Source organism: Lithobates pipiens, unplaced genomic scaffold, assembly GCF_037356315.1.
Source record: "Lithobates pipiens isolate NorthernLeopardFrog02 unplaced genomic scaffold, aLitPip1_a1.2 Scaffold_8, whole genome shotgun sequence".
NCBI classification, from domain to species: Eukaryota; Metazoa; Chordata; class Amphibia; order Anura; family Ranidae; genus Lithobates; species Lithobates pipiens.
The window spans coordinates 317,535,058-317,546,973 of NW_027507903.1; positions in this window are offsets into that span (position 1 = coordinate 317,535,058).

Consider the following 11,916-nt stretch of genomic DNA (forward strand, 5'->3'; position numbering starts at 1 on the left):
AACAGCAGTCTGAACAAACTCTCTAACAATCTTGTCTTGACCCTTGAAACTTGAACATTTTGTTCCTCCTATAAACTTCCTATTTTAGCCATACCTTTGCACTTCCTGTTTGCCAGATTATTGCTCTCCCTTTAGCCAATATCAGCAGTGGTGAGCACTGGTTAGTGTTTAGGTGCTGTGACTTAGGTGAGCCCATGTCATCCCCCAGGGTGACCTGCTTCTGTACTTATGCAGCTGATCAGTAGGAGACTCGCTCCTGCTATAGCTATTGGTCTCTGAGCCTGACCCCTGACCATGCAGGACAACTCTTGTGGATTGGCAGAAGCTTTTTATCAAAGATCTCATGCTAGGCCAATAAAACTGATCTTTGACAAGGCTAAAAGTCTTCTCTGGTCTAAGGTGGCCATGTTCATCATATAAATCCAATAGTACTATACCTTTATTTTCCTCAGAAAGGAATAGTTGCCATCTTTCCTCTGTCCCATCAGTGGATGCCTCTCAGTAAATCAGTATATCGCAGAGTTGCATCCAATTCTAAAGATTAAGTTGGTTCTTAATTATAGGTTACTGGCGCTACCTCCAACCAACTAATTCCAATACCACTATTTATTTCCTCAAAATTTTTATGTCTATTACCTCAACCTGTCCCCAGGGACTACGTAAATTGAACCCGTGTTCCGTGTTTTAACTCAGCACCACCCCACTTATCCAACACCTCAAACTCAAACCAAAAGTGATTAAGCACCACTTTATATCTCCTCTGCTAGGTGAGCTGATACCACTTATTCTACATATAATTTCATTAGTACTTCAAATCAAAAAATGTAAGTATAAGTGAAAAAGTGATAAATGATTAATAAAACCTCTACCGCAAAAAAACCAAAACCAAAAATTTTTTTAAAAATCCAAACAAAAAAGACAGAAAAAAAACACAAAAAACCCAAAAAAGAAGGTAAAAAACCAGAAAAAACCCCCAAAAAAAGGGGGGAGAGAAAAAGCTTCCAGGTGTTATATAGTGCAAACACTTCCTAACTGGGAAGCAAAACTACCTTCAATTTTTGTACAAATTACTTGTGCTAATTATTAAATATCCCAAATATCCCTACATTAGTAAATGTGAAAAATATAAAGAAATATATAAAAAGTCCGATTACATCCAGTGATATATGTACCAATCCAAAACCATATAAAATTGTGAAAGGATCAATAAGGCAAATATATATACAAAATAACCAGTGTATGTATCATAAAAATATTTCAGTCCACAGTAAGTCTTCTATTGCCGTATCAATGTGCCATTACACCTCTTCAAAATACAGGAAAGGTGACTTTCGTGAGAGTGCCTGCGCTTTATTAGTGACTTTCGTGCTTGTTCCCCCTCAAGGATCCCCACTCACCAGATCCATTCACCCCCTAAGGGGTTATACGCCCATAATCTGTATCCCGTTTATCCGGAGATTCCACCAACTAGTTGTGTCTTCAGCGGATCCTTCTCAGGGTTTTTGTAAAGAGATGCAGGAAGATCCTTATATCCACTAGTAATTCCTCAAATAAAAGAAAATTCCCTCATGATGTAGTATTTTTGATTATACTTGGGAAAGAGGGGAGAACAGTCTGATATTCTTCTTTAAGGCAGGTATTTTTAATTATGTAGAAACAGTAGGAGGCTAGTATCCACTTAAAAAAATGCTTTATTACCAAAAACTTTATACAACACTGTATGCAAAACGAGGGTTTTCTTATGCAAGATGCAGTTTAACAAACCATACATCAGCATACACCGTATATGAATTGTATTATACGGCTAACAAAAAAAGAACCAACCCTTTTCAGCAAAAAAGGAAAACAATATATCTTTAAAAAATGTAAAATAAAAACAAAAATACAAACCAAAAAGATAAAAATAAATATAACGCACTGATTCCGGAGTGCAAAAAATATATATATATATACCAAAAATCCACAAATTGTAAGAGTAAAAAATGTAAAATAAATAAAAAAAAATAATAAAATCCAAAGTCACCTACAGCCCTTGCAGCAATAACTGCACTTCGTCCCAAAAAAGCCCTATTCCCCCAGTGCTAGAGTCCCCTTACTGCAATGGGGTTAGATGATGGTCTCCCCAGGGGACCGTTTGCCAGGCTTAAGTAGGTTAAGAATGGGGCTATGTAGGTGAAAACAGCCAACATAAGATGAAAAAACCATAAAGGTTAAAAGGATTTGAAAGGTTGTTATTGGGCTCGCTTTCTTCAGCCCAAGTATTCAAACTAGCCGGTCTGCCGCGATGCAATTCCCCTGAACGCTCGGCGTGCGCTCCAGGCTGCGTTCCAGCGGGTCTGGCGCACCGGAAGTGACGTGTGTGCGTAATGACGCTGTACGCGTTTCGTCAGAGACGTCCTCAGCAGCGATGTTTTACCTGCTTAATAATTCTAAAGATTAAGTTACTCACAATCCTGGCTGGAGATTTTCAAGAGCTTTCAAAGTGACAGACAGTGTCTTCTGCTTGATCCCTTCTTAAGTCTTTCTTGCTAAGAGTGAGCAGGCCTCCATCTCTCATTTGGGATAGTGCAGTAGAATTGCAGTAGAAGGTATGGATTCCAATGGCTTCAGCTTGGATTCCCTATGGGGTCAGCCTAGTCTATTCTCCTTCAGTGCCTTCTGCGTTGTGTGGTCTTCTAGACAGGGTATCAGCATCTCTGTTCCTAACTTCCAGGCATGTACTGGCCATCGGGACTACCGGGAGTTTCCCGGTGGGCCGATGGCACAGTGGGCGTGTCAGGTGCAGTCCAGGAGCCGGTCCTCTTTGACGGTGAGTGATCGCGATTTCACTCCTGTCAGGAGGAGCAGCTGCCGTCACTTACTGGAGCAGGGGGAGCCAGACAGCCAGCAGACTTTCCTTCTTCTCTCCCCTTATCACGTGTCACTTATCACAGGACTGGAGAGAGGAACCAGATGCTGCCTTCAGAACTGTGAGTACACATGGGAGGGGGAGGAAAGGGAGGACACTCTGATTAAAGGGGGCTGCTGGTAATAGGGACACTCTGACGAAAGGGGGCTGCTGGTGATGGGGACACTCTGATGAAAGGGGGATGCTGGTGATGGGGACACTCTGATGAAAGGGGGCTACTGGTGATGGGGACACTCTGATGAAAGGGGGCTGCTGGTGAAGGGGACACTCTGATGAAATGGGGCTGCTGGTGATGGGGACACTCTAATTAAAGGAGACTGGTGGTGATGGGGACACTCTGATGTAAGTGGGCTGCTGGTGATGGTGACAGTCTGATGTAAGGGTGCTGCTGGAGACAGGGACACTCTGATGAAAGGGGGCTGCTGGTGATGGGGCACTCTGATGAAAGGGGGCTGCTGATGGGGACACTCTGATAAAAAGGGGCTGCTGACAGGGACACTGATGGAAGGGGACCGCTGACTGGGACACTGATATAAAGGGACTGCTGACAGGGACACTGATGTAAGGGGACTGCTGATGGGGACACACTGAAGTAAAGGGACTGCTGATGGGGACACTGATGTAAGGGGACTGCTGGTAGGGACATTGATGTAAGCAGACTGCTTATGGGGACACACTGATGTAAGGGAACTGCTGATGGGGACACACTGATGTAAGGGGACTGCTGATGGGGACACTGATGTAAGGGGACTGCTGATGGGGACACTGATGTAAGGAAACTGCTGATGGGGAAACACTGATGTAAGGGGACTGATGTTCGGGACACTGATATAAAGGGACTGCTGATGGGTACACGCTAATGTAAGGGGACTGCTAATGGGGACACTCAACATTAAAGTGGGCCGGTCTGGATGAAATCCAGGGCCACATTTTTATCCCAGTCCAGCCCTGCTAACTTCTGGCCAATACTTCAGACTGAAACAAAATGCAGCCAATGTTGCTAACCAATGATGACCGTAGCATCTAACTTGGCAATTGTGAGGATTTAAAGGAATGGATTTTTGCCACCCTTGACTTTCACTCTGATTCATACAAGTAGTTTTTCAGCTTGGTATTACTGCCATTTTCAGAGCCAACTTCTGAGTGGGGTATTTCCTTTCAGTTGGAATGAGTCAAAACTCGCATGTCCATCACAGGTGTTCAACATTCTTGTGAAACAACACTCCACTGAGTCCAATTTTTCTAGTATCCACATGCAGTTTATAAGACCAAGCAGGGTCATAACAGGGGTCTAGGTCAGACTTCACTTTAGGAAAGGGGAAATATCACCGCTCCAGGAGAACAAACAAGTAGTGAACCTCTCTCTCAGTTCGGAAGACGCAAGTGCTGGCAATTGCTAGTAGCAATAAAAAGGAAATGGTTCTGGACAGCTGCACCCTTGAAAAATTGCCTTTTTTATTTGAAAAATTCACATCAAAATCAAAGATGTATATCACAGCAGACAGGAGAGCTGACGTTTCGCACTAACAGTAGTGCTTACTCAGACTCCACTTTAGCTGCCAGAAGGCCTGTTCACATTGGTCAAGCTGCTCTTCCTGTATTAATTCCCAAGAATTTCTAGGCCCTTTAACTTCAGAAGTGGGATCTGGTGGTTTCAAACCATCTTCTTTTCCTTCAGTACTCCTGTTCATTGAGGGGGTCCCACTATCTTGGCAAACTCTTAGCCCACGTACACACGGTCGGAGATTTTGCCAACCAAATCCGTCGGATTTTGCCCGTCGGATTTAGTCCGACGGATTGTGTCCGAAACTGTTGCATACACACGGTCGGGCCAAGTTGGCGAAAAATCCGATCTTTCAGAACGTGATGACGTAATTTCATTACGATGGGACTACATTCAGGCTAGTAGCCAATAGCTTTGATGTAGGAATTTGATCTGAGCATGCGTTCAACTTGGTCCGATGAAAATGCTCTACACATGATCGGATTAGGTCCGTCCGGCCCAGTTGGTCGGGAAATATTTCCAACATGTTGGAAAATTGGGTCGGACGGAGATTCGGACGGAATCAGTCCGATGCATACCACACACAGTCGGATTATCTGACGACACGGTCCGATAAGACTCATTCCGACAGATTCTCCGACCGTGTGTACAAGGGCTAACACAAACCTACTGTAACAGATGCAGAATCCCAGAAAAGACCTCAGCCTGTGACATCTCAGGACTCAGCAAAGAGGTGGCAGCCTCTAACTTCTTGAGGTTAGTGGTAATGCCTTCAGCTGAAACTATGTGTTCCAGCATGGCTGGCACTTTTCCAGAGAAACTTTTAGCTCCTCTTTAACACAGTCACTGCTTGTGCTCTTCCATCATTCTTCCGAAGATTATTAGATTGTCCATATATATCAGCACTTCTATCAAGTTCATATCTCCCACAGTTCATTCAATCAGCTGGGGCCTTGGTCAAACCTTCCGGCATGCTGTTTATCTAGGTGTTCTTAACCACCTCGCGCCCGCCCTATAGCCGATTTACGGCCTTAGAGCAGGCGCTTTCCTGCAATAGGCCGTCCCTGGATGTCCTATTGTTTACTTCCGCAATGCGCGCCGCCACAGGCGTGCATCGCGGAAGTTCTGTGTTCGCCGTGTCCCCCGGGGACAGGCAAACACAGATCGCTGTAAACGGCCAATCACAGCGGCCGTTTACAGCGTGATCGCGTGTCCAATGGGAGATGATCTCATATGTAAACATATGAGATCATCTCTCAGCACTGCTCTCCCTCCTCACACAGACAGCGTGTGAGAGGGGAGAGATGAATGGCTGCAGCAGCCGTCAGTGCAGAGTAAAAAAAAAAAAAAAAAAGTGTAAAAAAAAAAAGTGCCATCCTCCCCCAGTGCCATCCTCCCCCAGTGCAATCCTGCCCCAGTGCCATCCTGCCCCAGTGCCATCCTGCCCCAGTGCCATCCTGCCCCAGTGCCATCTGCCTCAGTGCCATCCGCCCCAGTGCCATCCACCCCAGTGCAATCCACCCCACCCCAGTGCCACCTGCCCCCAGTGCTATCTGTCACCAGTGCCACCTGTTGTCAGTGCCATTTGTCCCCAGTGCCATCTGTCATCAGTGCCACGTGTCATTAGTGCCACATAGTGCCATCTGTCATCAGTGCCACGTATTAGTGCCATCTGTCATCAGTGCCACGTATCAGTGCCATTTGTCATCAGTGCCACCTGTCAGTGTCACGTGCCATCTGTTGTCAGTGTCACGTGTCATCAATGCCACTTATCAGTGCCATCTGTCATCAGTGTCACGCGTCATCGGTGCCACGTATTAGTGCCATCTGTCATCGGTGGCACGTATTAGTGCCACGTGTCATTAGTGCCACGTGTCATCAGTTCCACGTATCAGCGCCACGTATTAGTGCCACGTGTCATCAGTGCCACATATTAGTGTCATCTGTCATCAGTGCCACATATTAGTGCCATCTGTCATCAGTGCCACGTGTCATCAGTGCCACGTATAAGTGTCATCATTGCCACGTATCAGTGCCATCTGTCATCAGTGTCACGTGTCATTGTCCTGGTATTTCAAAAGTGTAATAAGTAGTCAACAAGTTAGATGTGTAATTTATGCTCCTCGAACACGTGATGGCGCTCCCTGCATGTTGGGCCTCTCTATGTGGCCAGGCTGTGAAAAAGTCACACACATGTGGTATTGTAATACTCAGGAGGAGTAGCAGACTTTTTTGGGGGGTGTCATTTGTGGTATACACATGCCATGTGAGAGAAATAACCTATTATAATGACAATTTTGTGGAGAAAAATAAAAAAAAATGAAAAATCTTAATTTTGCAAAGAATTGTGGGAAAAAAATGACAACATCAAAAAGCTCACCATGCCTCTTACTAAATACCTTGGAATGTCTACTTTCCAAAAAGGGGTAATTTGGGGGGTATTTGTACTTTCCTGACTTGTTCGGGTCACAAGAAGCGAGATAGGCCACCAGTACATCAGATGTGATCAATGTTGTGCGATTCGCACCACAGCTTGTAGACTCTATAACTTTCACAAAGACCAAATAATATCCACTAATTTGGGTTATTTTTACCAAAGATATGTAGCAGTATAAATTGTGGCCAAAATTTATGAAGAAAAATTAATAATTTGCATAATTCTGTCACAGAAACAAAGAAATATGCGTTTTTTTTCAAAATTTTCGGTCTTTTTTCATTTATAGCGCAAAAAATAAAAACCCCAGAGGTGATCAAATACCACCAAAAGAAAGCTCTATTTGTGGGAAAAAAAGGACACAAAATTCATTTAGGTACAGTGTTGCATGACTGAGTAATTGTCATTCAAAGTGTGAGAGCACCAAAAGCTGAAAATTGGTCTGGTCAGGAAGGGTGTTTAAGTGCCCAGTAAGCAAGTGGTTAAGGATCTGCTGATAGCAAGGAGGAAGGATTAAACAAGACATCACCAGCTCAAGAGGTCAGCCCAAAGACATCTCTCCAGGCAACTGTAGTTACCAACAGACATTGAGACTGGTGAGAGGCCTCTTGGCTGAGTTTTTGCTTTTCTACTTGCCTATAAGACAGTGTTACCAGCTTCTAGGATTGGTTTGAGTATCACTCTTTGAGGAGTCCCCTGTTTCTTTAATCCTCTTTAACTGGACCCTGCTGTTTTTGCCTGAGTGCTCCTCCACAGACTATGGGCCCAAACTCCTGTACTTGACTGACTTAGTAGTCACTAGCCAGCGGGTGGGGAGGAATTGAGAGGTACTGTTATTATAGTTCCAGAGCATTTTCTATTCTACACATACTGTAGTTACATATAGTTACATTTTAGGCAAAGTTGAATAAAGACAATAGTCCATCCAGTTCAACCTGTGTAGGTGTACATGTGTCAGTGTCGCTAATCATTTCTCATATCCCTGTATGTTGTGTTCACATCCAAGGGTCTTTTAAAAATATCAATACTGCCAGCTGACGCCACCAATTGTGGAAGAGAGTTCCACATACTTATCGCCCTGAGATGTTACATGTAAGGCCCCTTTCACACATGCTGATGGTATGTCCGTATTTCATCCATCCATTTGCGGATGAAATACGGACATCCATTCATCCCTATGGGATAGCGGGTGTCTGCGGATGAGCATCTAGCATTTAGTCCGCCTCCGCAACAGTCCGATTCTGCAGACGGAGGAAAATCCTATTTTTCTATCCGTCTGCAGAGCGGATCGGACGAACACGGACACACGGTCCGTGCTCGTCCGATCCCCATAGAGGAGAGCTGACAGGGTGGTCCCTGCACAGTGTGCGGAGACCGCCCTGTCCGCAGCCAGCTCAGCGGGGACAACGGAGCGATCCCCGCTGAGCGAGCGGATCTTCACGGGGCGGATCATTACTGATCCGCCCCGTGTGAAAGAGGCCTTATTCCATTCTCGGTAACATCATTCATATTGTTATTGTTTGTCTCTGTTTATTGTTACCATTCTATTTTGAGTCAGTGTTAGAGGGTGTGATTCTATTTAGGGAGTCACTCACATTAGTAACAGGGGAAACCGGTCATACAGAAGCTCCTTCAAGGGTAGCGATATAAGTGGGGGCTTGTCCACGATTTTCTTTGTTCACTCAGTGAAGGATGACAGAGACAATCTGTCAGAGAGTCATCGTGGACACTGCTGTAATCACCAAGTGGCTGGTTGGGGTTAAGTGTAGTGATCAACATCCCCAAAGATGCCCGGACAAAGGAATATATCCACGAAGCAATGAGGACGTCAGTTCCTGAATGGAGGGTGTTGACATTGGGACACCTCCCAGACCTATGCCTTTGTCTAACAGTTGATATTGAAGCTCTGCAGCAAGTTCCTCATAGAGTCCCAGTCAGATAATGCTGGATACAGTGGTGGTTGCTACAGCCTCTGTAACATCCTCTTTATTCACAAACATAGGAAGACTGGTGGAGAGCTCAGTGAAGTGCTTGTTAGCGCTCATTAAATATGGGTACAGGAAGCAGTGGTTTTACCCCAGGAATATTCCTGTTACCTCAGTGGTAGAGGACTTTGAAACTTGGATAGACCGAGCAATACAGGCTATGTAAGAATAGTAGCTGGCAGACAGAATAATTGAAAATCAGTAGCGCCTACTTCAGATGTCATCCAAAACCTAAGCGAAATAAGTTGGGTTTCATCACTGTGCAGTACTTGGAAGCTCTTTGAAAAAATCTATGTATAAGTCAAAAACTTTGCAGAACTGATCTGTCTCTTCGAGCACAACTGCCAAGGAGAAGAAAAGAAGTTGTCAGCTTTCTTCGCATTCCTTGAAAAGATCTTTCGTCAGGTCCTACTGAAGGGTGGAATGAAGACAGATGCCTTAGTTACACAGGTCCCTAAAGAGGCACAACCTCTGGACCCAGTAATGCTTAAACTCTGGACATGAGACCAAAGTGATCCTTTGACCTACTCTAAGATAACCAGAGCGATTTGTGAAGAAGAGGCACTGATTGCAACCAAGACCCATAAGCCCAATACCCCCAAGGATCATGGGTAAGGCTGCAGTGGTACCTCTGTATGCAGAGCAGAGCAGAGTGGGATGGCACTTAAACCCAGTCTTAAACTCAGATTACCCACTCACAATCTACTCCATAGCAAGCCTTCCCAAAAGTTCAGATAATGATTTGGCAGGTGGTAGAGACCCAGGCAGTGATGCAACAATCCCTCGTGGATATGCAGTTAATATATATCAAGTTATATATAGTTATATATGGTAATATATATTAACCTCAGAAGGGAAAGCCACAAGGGAAGGTAGACCAGAAAACTCCATCTAAATTGCCAATAAGAGATTTTACGACTGTGGGGAGACTGGACACTTTAGAGTACAATGTCAAAGGAGGAGGTCAAGAGGACCCATCTGCGTGTTCTCCTTCAAGAATCAGCTCCAATTGTAGGGAAGCAGAGAATCAGCAGGTTGCAGGGGCTGGTATACCAGGATGACATAATAATCTTTGCCAAAACCTGTAAGAACATGAATAACACCTGGAGAGGGTCTTGAAGAGACTCATTGATGAGGGGTTAAAGTTGTCCCTATTAACTTCTATCAGCCTTTTGTCACCTATCTAGGTCATATAATTTCAGCTGAAAGAAGGGCCACTGACCCGAAGAAATGGGAAGCCGTCACCTCCTGCCCTCGCAATGTGAATGAACTGAGGTCATTCCCAGGGTACTACTCCTATTGATGATTTTCAGAGGTATTTTCCAAAATAGTCCAGCCCCTCAATTAATGACTGAGCAGTGATGATGAGGGAGATGACTCAGAATTGCCAAGACAGGTCTGTCAGGTGAAAGAGCCCAGAAAGTCTTGAGAAATTATACAAGATTGGTTCAATCAGGGTGAGCAGGCCTTTTTCCACTAAAGAGGAGTTTAAGCAATGCCACTATTCTGGATTACAGCATGCCCAGGCTGTTTTAACAATAGAACAACAAGCATCCACCGTGGCCAAGGTCCTGTAAAAAAGTACTTTGTTCACTACATGCTGCCCAATAAATCCACCCTGATCAGGACAGACTCATTAAGCAACTGCTAGATTTTTTGCGCATTCAGAAGTCCAGAACAACTCCCTTTGACCCACAAGGGGGCCCACAGTCTTGATTTGCTGGCTATGACAGCAGAAAATAAACCGAACTGGATCAGGCACATCTCTACATTCATGCATGAGTACAACAGTACTGGGAACAATGCCACTGGCTACTCCCTATACATTACTGATATACTGTAAAAAATACAAACAATATAACAAATATGTGCATTGTAAAAATCGTGATAGAATGACTACCACCAAAACAAGTGCAATCCAAAGAGTCTGTGAAGACTAAGAATATCAATAAACCAGTCCCAAGGATCGAGATATGATCACAGATACAGTGGTTCATGTGATAAGTGGACAGAAGATGATCCAAAGGGCATCTGAGGACAATGACATCAGACGAAAATACACAAGGTAGGTACTCTTACCAGAGCCAAGGGACCTGCGTGTGTGCAACAATACACTCGGGACAATGTACTCGGGAACAATACAGCAAGTCACAGATGGTCCTTCAGCCAGTGGAGGGACTGTTGATCTTTCAGCCAGTGGAGGAACTATCCGCGATAACCTGAGGAGCCCCAATCCTCTCTCACGGGAATCTAAAAGTGGAAGGGTAATCTCCAAGCAATGGAACAAAAAAAGGGCTCACAGAGCAGACCATATGTAAAAAAAAAGGGACAACAACTTCCCATAGTATAGGTCAAAAAAGTTTGGCTGTTTAATGACATAAAGCCAGCATACAAAAATAAAAGAAGGAATAAAAATAGGGATCACATTAATAAAAGCAATATGGGGAACATAGAAACCATGCCCACACTATCTATATTTATTTTTTACACAGGTTAGCGCAATCATTTTTTTTCTTGTATTACTCCCTATACATGCTCATGGAATGCCTGTTTAATTTTGGCATGTCTTTACGTTCAAATGTCTGTTGTCTCCCACAGAGGGTAAGTGGATTGTCTCAGAAGGAATCTAGAGCTGCATCAGACATCCTAGGTCAGCAAAACTTTGACCTGAGAGTTAGAATTTAGGAATAAAGCCTGCTGATTGGATACTTCTAATGAAATTGGATGTCTCCAGGAAATAGCTAGCTGACGGGTGGAGACCTCAACCTTACAATATCCTCAAGCAACTTGCTGATCTGCCATTACACTAGAATGGAAGATGGGACTATTGAAAGTCTGGCACTGTAACCATATTGTGCCTCTGAATGGAGGTGTTTGGATGCGGCAGCTAACTGAATCATCCTCTACTAGAGTATCATCTTTAAAGTAAGGATCTCATACTGGGGTATTTTACAATGACAACAATGCTGGGGCATTCTTTGATTGTTCCCAGTGTTGGGAGGTTATTCATAGTGGCACCAAATCTGAAACATTATTGTCGATAACTTCAAAGATGTCTTTTTTTACACTGACACCAGTGCTGGAG